The following is a 9,800-nucleotide window of genomic DNA, read 5'->3' on the forward strand; positions in this document are numbered from 1 at the left end:
AGGAAACAACAAATGTTGGCGAGGATGTGGAGAAAGGGAAACCCTCTTACACTGTTGGTGGGAATGCAAGCTGGTACAGCCACTCTGGAAAACAGTATGGAGATTCTTCAAGAAGTTAAAGATAGAGCTACTCTATGACCCAGTAATTGCACTACTAGGTATTTACCCCAAAGATACAAATGTAGTGATCTGAAGGGGCACCTGCACCCCAATGTTTATAGCAGCAATGTCCACAATAGCCAAACTATGGAAAGAGACCAGATGTCCATTGACAGGAATGTATAAAGAAGATGTGGTGTATATATATATAATGGGACATTACTCAGCCATCAGAGAGGATGAAATCTTACCATTTACATCAATGTGGATGGAACTGGGGGGTATTATGCTGAGTGAAATAAGTCAATCAGAGAAAGACAATTATATGGTTTCACTCATATGTGGAGTATAAGAAATAATGGAGAGGAACATAGGGGAAAGGAGGGAAAACTGAATGGGAAGAAATCAGAGAGGGAGACAAACCATGAGAGACTCTTAACTATAGGAAACAAACTGAGGATTGCTGGAGGGGAGGTGGAGGGGATGGGGTAACTGGGTGATGGTCATTAAGGAGGGCATGTGATGTAATGAGAACTGGGTGTTATAAGCAACTGATAAATTGTTGAACTCTACATCTGAAACTAATGATATACTATATGTTAGCTAACCGAGTTTAAATAAAAAATAATAAACCATCACCCCACCCTACAGCTCACCACACCTACAGCAACCCACAGTTTTTTCACTCTAGTTAAGAGTCTCTTTTCTGATTTGCTTCTCTGTTTTTCCCCCTATGTTCATGTTTTGTTTCTGAATTCCACATATGAGTGATATATATTTTTGTCTTTCTCTGGCTGACTGAATTCGCTTAACATAATGCTCTCTAGCTCCATGAAGTCACTGCAAATGGCAAGATTTTGTTCTTTTTTATGGCAGAGTAATATTCCACTCTATATATGTACTACTTCTTTATCCATTCATCAGTCAATGGACATTTGGGATCTTTCTATAATTTGGCTATATTGATAATGCTGCTATAAACATCGGGGTGCACGTAACCCTTCAAATCAGCATTTTTGTATCCTTTGGGTAAATACCTAGTAGTGCAATTGCTGGATTGTAGGGTAGTTCTATTTTTAAATTTTTATGAAACCTCCATACTGTTTTCCAGAGTGTCTGAACCAGTTGGCATTCCCACCAACAGTGTAAGAGGGTTCCCTTTTCTCCCGCATCTTTGCCAACAATGGTTTTTTCCTGGGTTGTTAATTTTCACCATTCTTACAGGTGTGATGTGATATCTCACTGTAGTTTTGATTTGTATTTCCCTGATGATTGCTGTTGAGTATCTTTTCATGTGTCTGTTAGCCATTAGGATGTCTTCTTTGGAAAAACGTATATTCGTGTCTTCTGCCCATTTCCTAAACAGATTATTTGTTTTTGGGTGTTGAGTTCTATCAGTTATTTATATATTTTGTATGCTAATATGTCAGATATGTTATTTGCAAATTTCTTCTCCCATTCTGAAGGTTGCCTTTTAGTTTTGGTAATTGTTTCCTTATTTTGCAGAAGCTTTTTATCTTGATGAAGCCCCAATAACTTATTTTCCCCATTGTTTCCCTTGCCTCAGGAGACATACCCAGTAAGAATTTGCAACAGTCGATGTCAGAGGTTACTGCCTGTGATTTTGATGGTTTCCTGTCTCATATTTAGGTCTTTCAACCATTTTGAATTTATCTTTGTGTATGGTGTAAGAAAGTGGTCCACTTTCATTCTTTTGCATGTTGCTGTCCACTTTTCACAAAACCATTTGTTGAAGAGACTGTCATTTTTCAATTGGATGTTCTTTCCTGCTTTGGTAAAGATCAATTGATCATATTGCTGTGGGTCCATCTACGGGTTATCTATTTTATTACACTGATCTATGTGTCTATTTTGTGCCAGTACCATACTGTCTTCTTGACTACAGTTTTGTAATATAACTTGAAGTTTGGAATTGTGATTCCTCCAACTCTGTTTCTTTTCCAAGATCGCTTTGGCTATTTGGGGTCTTTTGTGGTTCCATACAAATTTGAAGATTGTTCGTCCTAGCTCTGTGAAAAATGATGGTGGTATTTTGATAAGGATTGCATTAAATGTGTAGATTGCTTTGGGTAGTATAGACATTTTAACAATGTTTCTTCTTCCAATCCATGAACATGGAATGTTTTTCCATTTCTTTGTGTCATCTTCAATTTCTTTCATCAGTGTTTTATAGTTTTTAAAATATAGGTCTTTTAACACTTTGGTTAGGTTTATTCCTAAATATCTTACGGTTTTTGGTGCAATTGTAAATGGGATTGATTCCTTGATTTCTCTTTCTACTGCTTCATTATTGGTGTATAGAAATGAGCAGATTTCTGTGTATTGATTTTGTATTCTATGACTTTACTGAATTCGTGTATCAGTTCTAGCAGTTTTTTGGTGGAGTCTTTTGGGTTTTCTTTCTATCTTTCTTTCTTTCTAATTTATTTATTTATTTTTAAATTTATTTATTTATTTTTTATTATGTTCAGTTAGCCACCATAGAGTACATCATTAGTTTTTGATGTAGTGTCCAATGATTCATTAGTTGCTTATATAGGTTTTCTACATAGAGTATCATATCCTCTGCAAATAGTGAAAGTTTGACTTTTTCCTGTCTGATTTGGATGCTTTTTATTTCTTTTTGTTTTCTGATTGCTGAGGTTAGGACTTCCAGTAATATGTTAAACAACAGTGTTGAGAATGGACATCCCTGTCTTGTTCCTGACCATAGAAGAGAAAGTCTCAGTTTTTCCCCATTGAGGATGATATTAGCTCTGGAATTTTTGTATATGGCCTTGATGATGCTGAAGTATGGTTCCTCTAAACCTACCATGTTCAGTTTTTATCATGAATGGATGTTGTAATCTGTCAAATGCTTTTTCTGCATCTCTTGAAAGGATCATATGGTTCTTATAATTTCTTTTATTAATGTGGTGTATCACACTGATTGATTTGTGAATATTGATACACCCTTGCAACCCAGGAATAAATTCCATTCAACTCTGAGGAATGATACTTTAATTTACTTTTGGATTCAACTTGTTAATATTTTGTTGAGAATCTTTGCATCTATGTTCATTAGGGATATTGACCTATACTTCTCTTTTTCTGTGGCATCATTTGGTTTTTAATTCAGAGTACTGCAGATCTCATAGGATGAGTTTGGAGGTTTTCTTACCACTTCTATTTGGGGAACTAGTTTGAGAAATACAGGTATTAACTCTTCTTTAAATGTTTGGTAGAATTCACCTGTGAAGCCATCTCTCCCTGGACTTTTGTTCGTTGGGAGATTTTTGATTACTAATTCAATTACTTTGCTGATTATCAGTCTGGTCAAGTTTTCTTTCTTTCTGTTTTAGTTTTGGTAGTTTTTATGTGTCTAGGAATTTATCCATTTATTCTGATTTGTGCAATTTGTTGGCATATAATTTTTCATAACATTCTCTTATAATTGTTTGTATTTCTGTGGTGTTGATTGTGATCTCTCCTCTCTCATTCATGATTTTATTTATTTGGTTCCTTTCTTTTTTCTTTTTGATAAGTATGGCTAGATGTTTATCAATTTTATTAATCTTTCAAAGAACCAGCTCCTTGTTTCATTGATCTGTTCTACTGGTGTTTTCTTTCTTTCTATATCATTTATTTCTGCTCTAATCTTTAGTATTTCCCTTCTTTTGATAGCTTTAGGCTTCATTTGTTGTTCTTTTTCCAACTCCTTTAGGTGTAAAGTTAGGTTGCATATTTGAGATTTTTTTGATTCTTGAGTCAGGCTTGTATTGCTATATACTTCCATTTTAGGAATACTTTTGCTGCATCCCAAAGTGTTGGACCATCGTGTTTTCATTTTCATTTATTTCCATGTATTTTTTTTAAACTTCTTGTCTAATTTCCTGGTTGACCCATTCATTTTTTAAGAGGATGTTCCTTAACCTCCATGTATTTCTGGTGTTTCCAATTTTTTTCTTGTAGTTGACTCTAAGTTTCTTAGCATTGTAGTCAGAAGGCATGCATGGTATGAGCACAAGATTTCTGTACTTTTCAGTCTTGATTTGTGACGTAGTATGTGATCTATATCAGAAAATGTCCCCTGTGCACTTGAAAAGAATGTGTATTCTGCTGCTTTAAGATGAAATGCTCTAAACATATCTGTTAAGTCCATCCGGTCCAGTGTGTCATTCAAAGCCATTGTGTCCTGGTTGATTTTCTGCTTAGAAGATCTGTCCATTGCTGTAGATGGGGTGTTAAAGTCCCCTACTATTGTTGTATTATTATAAATGAGTTCCTTTATGTTTGTTATTATTTATTTTATATATTTTGGTGCTCCCAAATTGGGGACATAAATATTTACAATTGTTAAATCTTCTTGTTGGATAGACTCCTTTATTATGAGGTGGTGCCCTTCTTCATGTCTTGATGAAGTCTTTGTTTTAAAATCTAGTTTGTCTGTTATAAGTATGGCTACTCTGGCTTTCTTCTGATATGCATTTGCATGATAAATATTTCTCCATCTCTTCACTTTCAATCTGCAGGTGTCTTAATTCTAAAACGAGTCTCCTGTAGACAGCATATACATGGTTCTTGTTTTTTATCCATTCTGACACCCTATATCTTTTGACTGAAGTTCTTGGTCCATTTACATTCAGTGTAATTATTGACAGATATGTATTTACTGCCATTTTATTATTTCTTTTGTCATTGTTTCTGGAGATTTTCTCTGTTCCTTTCTAGTCTTTGTTGTTTTTGGTCTTTCTTTCCCACTCAAAGAATCCCCTTTAATATTTCATGTAGGGCTGGTTTAGTAGTCATTAACTGCTTTAGCTTTTGTTTTGCTGGGAAACTCTTTATCTCTCCTTCTCTTCTGAGTGATAGCCTTATCAGATAGAGTATTCATGGCTGTAGATTTTTCACATTCAGCACATTGAACATATCATGTCACTGTCTTCTGGCTTGCTAAATTTCTGTAGAGAGTTGTGCTGCTAACCTATTGGTCTTCCCTTCTAAGTTAGGGGCTTCTTTTGTCTTGGTGCTTTTAGAATGTTTTATCTCAATATTTTTCAAATGTAACTACAATACGTTTTGGTGTTCACCTGCTTGTTGATTTTTATGGGAGTTCTTTGTGCCTCTTAGATTTGGATGTCTGTTTCCTTCCCCAGATTAGGAAAGTTTTCAGGTATAATTTCCCCAAATAAACCTTCTGCCCCTATTTTCTCTCTCTTCTTTTCAGACTCATGTGATATAAATGCTATTACATTTGATGGAGTCACGGAGTTCCCTAAGTCTACTTTTATGACCCAAGATTTTCCTTTCCATTTTTCATTCAGCTTCATAATTTTCCATAATTCTATCTTCTATATCACTTATTCATTCCTCTGCTTCTTCCTTCCTTGTAGTCATTATATCCAATTGGTTTAGTTTCTCAGTTATTGTATTTTTCATTTCAGACTGATTGGTTTTGATGTCTTTTAACACTGTGGTAAGGGTCTTTCTGATGCCTTCTATGCTTTCTTCAAGCCCATCTACTATCATTATGAATGTTGCTTTAAATTCTGGATCAGGTATGTTACTTATATCTGTTTTGATTAGATCCCTGGCTATAACCTTTTCTTTTTCTTTCTTTTGGGATCAATTCCTCCATCTTGGCATTTTTTTCTAGGTCTCTGTGTCCTTCCCTGTGTTAGTAAAGCCTGTTATGTTTCCTGCTCCTGAGAGTAAAGGCTTTATGAAGAAGAGGTCATATAATGTCAAAACGTGGGGCTTCAGGAAGTGTCTCTGGTGTGTGCTGCATGTACTCTGCTGCTGTTTTGGATGCTCTGTCCTTCAGGTCAGTCATCTATAGATTTTCTCCTTTCCTGCAATGGAGAGTGTTTTGACCTTGGGCAGAGTGTGGTGAGTTTTAACTAGGTGTGCTCTGGTCTGTTTGTTAAAAGGGACATGATGCTATTTCCACTAGAACTGAAGCTTTGCAGAGCTCTATGTTCAGTAGACATGGTGTGTGCAGGAGTTTCTGCTGGTCTTCTGGGGGAGAGACCCACTGTGCTGTTCCTAAGGCATATTTGCCCTAGAAAAACAGTACCAGCAGAACACAGGGAGGGGGAGGAGAGAGAACTTTGTATAAGCAGGTTAGGCAGCCAGTGTTGACCAAGTACTATTTACTGAAGTGGTTTATGCTGAAGAGTGGGGAAAGGAAATGGTGCCAGCCCTCTCCTTTGTCCCTGGAGAGGGGTGTCTGTGTTTGCTGTTCTCAGGGAAGCACTTTCACAAAAGTGCATAATTTTCCCTTGTGTGTCACAGGTGTTTTTCAGATCAGTGTTTTCACACTTTTGGTCTCTGGGTCATTTGCCTTCCTGGAGCAGCACAGTGTACTTTGCTCTTTACCCTAGGCAGGCCTGTTGACTTTTAAAATTCCAAACTTCAGGGACCTGGTGTGTTGGGGACCTACACTGGTCCTTTGGGACAGGGTCTCACCACATTGGGACAGATGCAGGTTTGACCTAGGACAAATGTACCAGAACACATGGGCATGTGATTTGGAGCAAGCAGGCTAAACAGCCAGTGTCTTGGTTACCTGTACTCAGCAGGTGTCTCTGCACATATGGTGGTAGCAGAGGAGGAAAATCGCACCCACCAGTTCTTTTGTCCCCAGAGTGGCAATGCACTCTCACAGATGCACTCCAAAAAGAGTGAATGGTGTCTCCCTGTGCCACTAGGCAATCTTCAGATCACATAGTCTGCCCCGGGGTTGTTTGCCTGATTCTACTCCAGGAATAAGGTAGTGTCCTCATGTTTCTATCCCAGCTAAACCCAGGGACCTCTGAAACCCCAGTCTTTGAGCCCCACTGGTTCCAAAAGCACATGAAATTCAGCCCCTCTCACTTTCCCAGCCAATGGCTTTGGACAATTGTTCTCCTGGTACATATCCTTGTGCATTCCACTCCTCACATTTTTCTCTGACCAGGGCTCCCTCCCTTCCACAGCACCTACAATCTGTTTCTCCCCCAAACCATGTCTCCACCTTCCTTGAAATGGCTTCATCTCTCCCTCTAGTTTTGCAGTTTGTTCTATCAGTCCTCAGGTTGATTTCTTGAGTATTCAGAATGATTTGATCATTATCTAGCTGTGTTCAATGGATGAGTCAAGCCTAGGGTCCTCCTACTATGCCACCAACTTAGCTCCCTGAAGAGTTTTAATTTTTGCATATTTTTCACTAAAACTTTTTTGAGCCTTACACTGAAGTGTCTTTCTTCAAATAGAAGAAATATTTTGTAGAAGAGTTAAGATGGTAGAAGATTATCAGGACCCTAAGCTTGTCTCGTCCCTCAAACACAGCTAGATAGTTATAAAATCATTTGGAACAACCAAGAAATAAACTGAAGTTTTGCGAGAACAAAAACTGCAAGTCTACAAGTAGAAAAGCAGCCACCTCTGGGAAGGTAGGAGGTATGGAGACTTGAATTGGGGGAGATTTAGCTATGGAAATGGTAGTGGGGAGGGAGCCTGCTTACAGAGGCAACCCCAAACTATTATAAACAGCAAAGAGTGCAAAATCTGGACTTGTAAAAGTCTGCTACAGTGAGGGATGTGCCTAGCTTCTAGGTCCTCAGGTAGCAAAGTGGGATGGAATCCTAGGTATGACACCATGGTCTGAGGATCCCCTGGGTTGCAAGAAGAATGGGTAGCACTTAAGTACTACACTGTTCCCAGGCACAGGAGCTCAGAAGCTGGATGAGAACAGCGAGTCCTAGTGCTGGCTTTCTGCTCTGTTTTGCCATAAACTGTGATCTGCTGTACAGTTGTGTGACCACTTTCCTGAGATGGGCCCAGCAAATGGCAAAAGCTTGGCAAGACCATCCCCTGGAGGAACAGTGCAGGTCTGCTCCTCAGGGGTCCTTAAAATTTGGAATGTTAAAAGTCATTCATGTGCCTGAGGGGGGTGGTGGAAACTCGGTCACAAAGCAGGGTGAATGCAGCATTCTGACAGAAACCAGAAACACAAGAGTGATTGATTGCTTTTCTGGAAGAGCTCACTGAAGAGTGGGGGGCATGGACTTTCAGCTCTGGATCTAGCAAACAAGGTGCTGCCATATTCATCCCACCCATCAGTGCTGAAAGCCTTCAAGGAGCAAGAAAGTGCCACCTAGTGGGTGTCAGAGCTGCTTACACCAAGTCTTGACCGCCTTTGACCTGGAGGGGCATTTCCTTTTTTTTTTTTTAATTTTATTATGTTACGTTAGTCACCATACAATACATCATTAGTTTCTGATGTGGTGATCCACGACCCATTGTTTTCATATAACAACCAGTGCTCCATGCAGTACGTGCCCTCCTTAATACCCATCACTGGGCTAAACAATCCCCCCCGCCCCCTACCCTCTAAAACCCTGTTTGTCTCTCAGAGTCCATAGTCTCTCATGGTTCATCTCTCCCTCCAATCGCCCCGCCCCTCATTTTTCCCTTCCTTGTCCTAATGTCTTCCATGCTATTCCTTATGTTCCACAAATAAGTGAAACCATATGATAATTGACTTTCTCTGCTTGACTTATTTCACTTAGCATAATCTCCTCCAGTCCCATCCATGTTGTTGTAAAAGTTGGGTATTCATCCTTTCTGATGGCTGAGTAATATTCCATTGTATATACGGACCATATCTTCTTTATCCATTCATCTGTTGAAGGGCATCTCGGCTCTTTCCACAGTTTGCCTAATGAGGACATTGCTGCTATGAACATTGGGGTGCATATGGCCCTTCTTTTCACTACATCTGTGTCTTTGGGGTAAATACCCAAGAGTGCAATTGCTGGGTCATAGGGTAGCTCTATTTTTAAATTTTTGAGGAACCTCCACACTGTTTTCCAAAGTGGCTGTGCCAACTTGCATCCCACCAACAGTGTAAGAGGGTTCCCCTTTCTCCATAACCTCTCCAGCATTTGTTGTTTCTTTCCTTGTCCATATTTACCATTCAAACTGGTGTAAGGTGGTATCTCAATGTGGTTTTGATTTGAATTTCCCTGATGGCTGATGATGATAAATATTTTTTCATGTCTGTTTGAGGCCAACACAGGCATGTGAGCCCTCTGTGGCCGTGATTGTTTGTGTGCTGTGGCGCACGCAGGGTAAGGTCGGGAACGCCCAGGTCTGAGAGGGGGAAAAGTCTCCCTCGCCTTGTTGTGTGCCTATGCCTCAGGCATCCGGTCAGCTGAGAAATGGCTCATGATGTTTTGAGTAATCTTGGGCACATTGTTCCTTGTGACGCCCACCGAGGAGAGTGGCTTCGTGTGCGGGAGTGTAATGATCAGATAACATCCTGCTTCAAATGTATATGCGGGGTGTTGTCTGATCCCAGCATTCCTGCATAGGATTTGATTCTATCTCTATGTAGTTTCGGGGAATGGGTCATGAAGTACCTTTGCACAAAAGCTGATCAGAGAATGAGATTTACTTAAGATATGTAATTATTCCGGTGCAACTGGAGTTGATTTGTTTTTGTCCTCTCTTGCGTAAAGAAGTATCGGGATATCTTAATGCTTACATTGTCAATCAGTAACAATATATTTTGATTGTAAAGAGTATATAAGATGTCAAGAAATAAACGGCAGTATGCAGTTGCAAGTGCTGCCTTTGCTCTGCATCCCCTGTGTCCTGGTGATTTCGCGACCCTTACCCAGGGACCCCAACGCACTAGACGTTGACATCTGTTGGCC

Source organism: Phoca vitulina, unplaced genomic scaffold (assembly GCF_004348235.1).
Source record: "Phoca vitulina isolate PV1807 unplaced genomic scaffold, GSC_HSeal_1.0 scaffold51, whole genome shotgun sequence".
Lineage (NCBI taxonomy): Eukaryota > Metazoa > Chordata > Mammalia > Carnivora > Phocidae > Phoca > Phoca vitulina.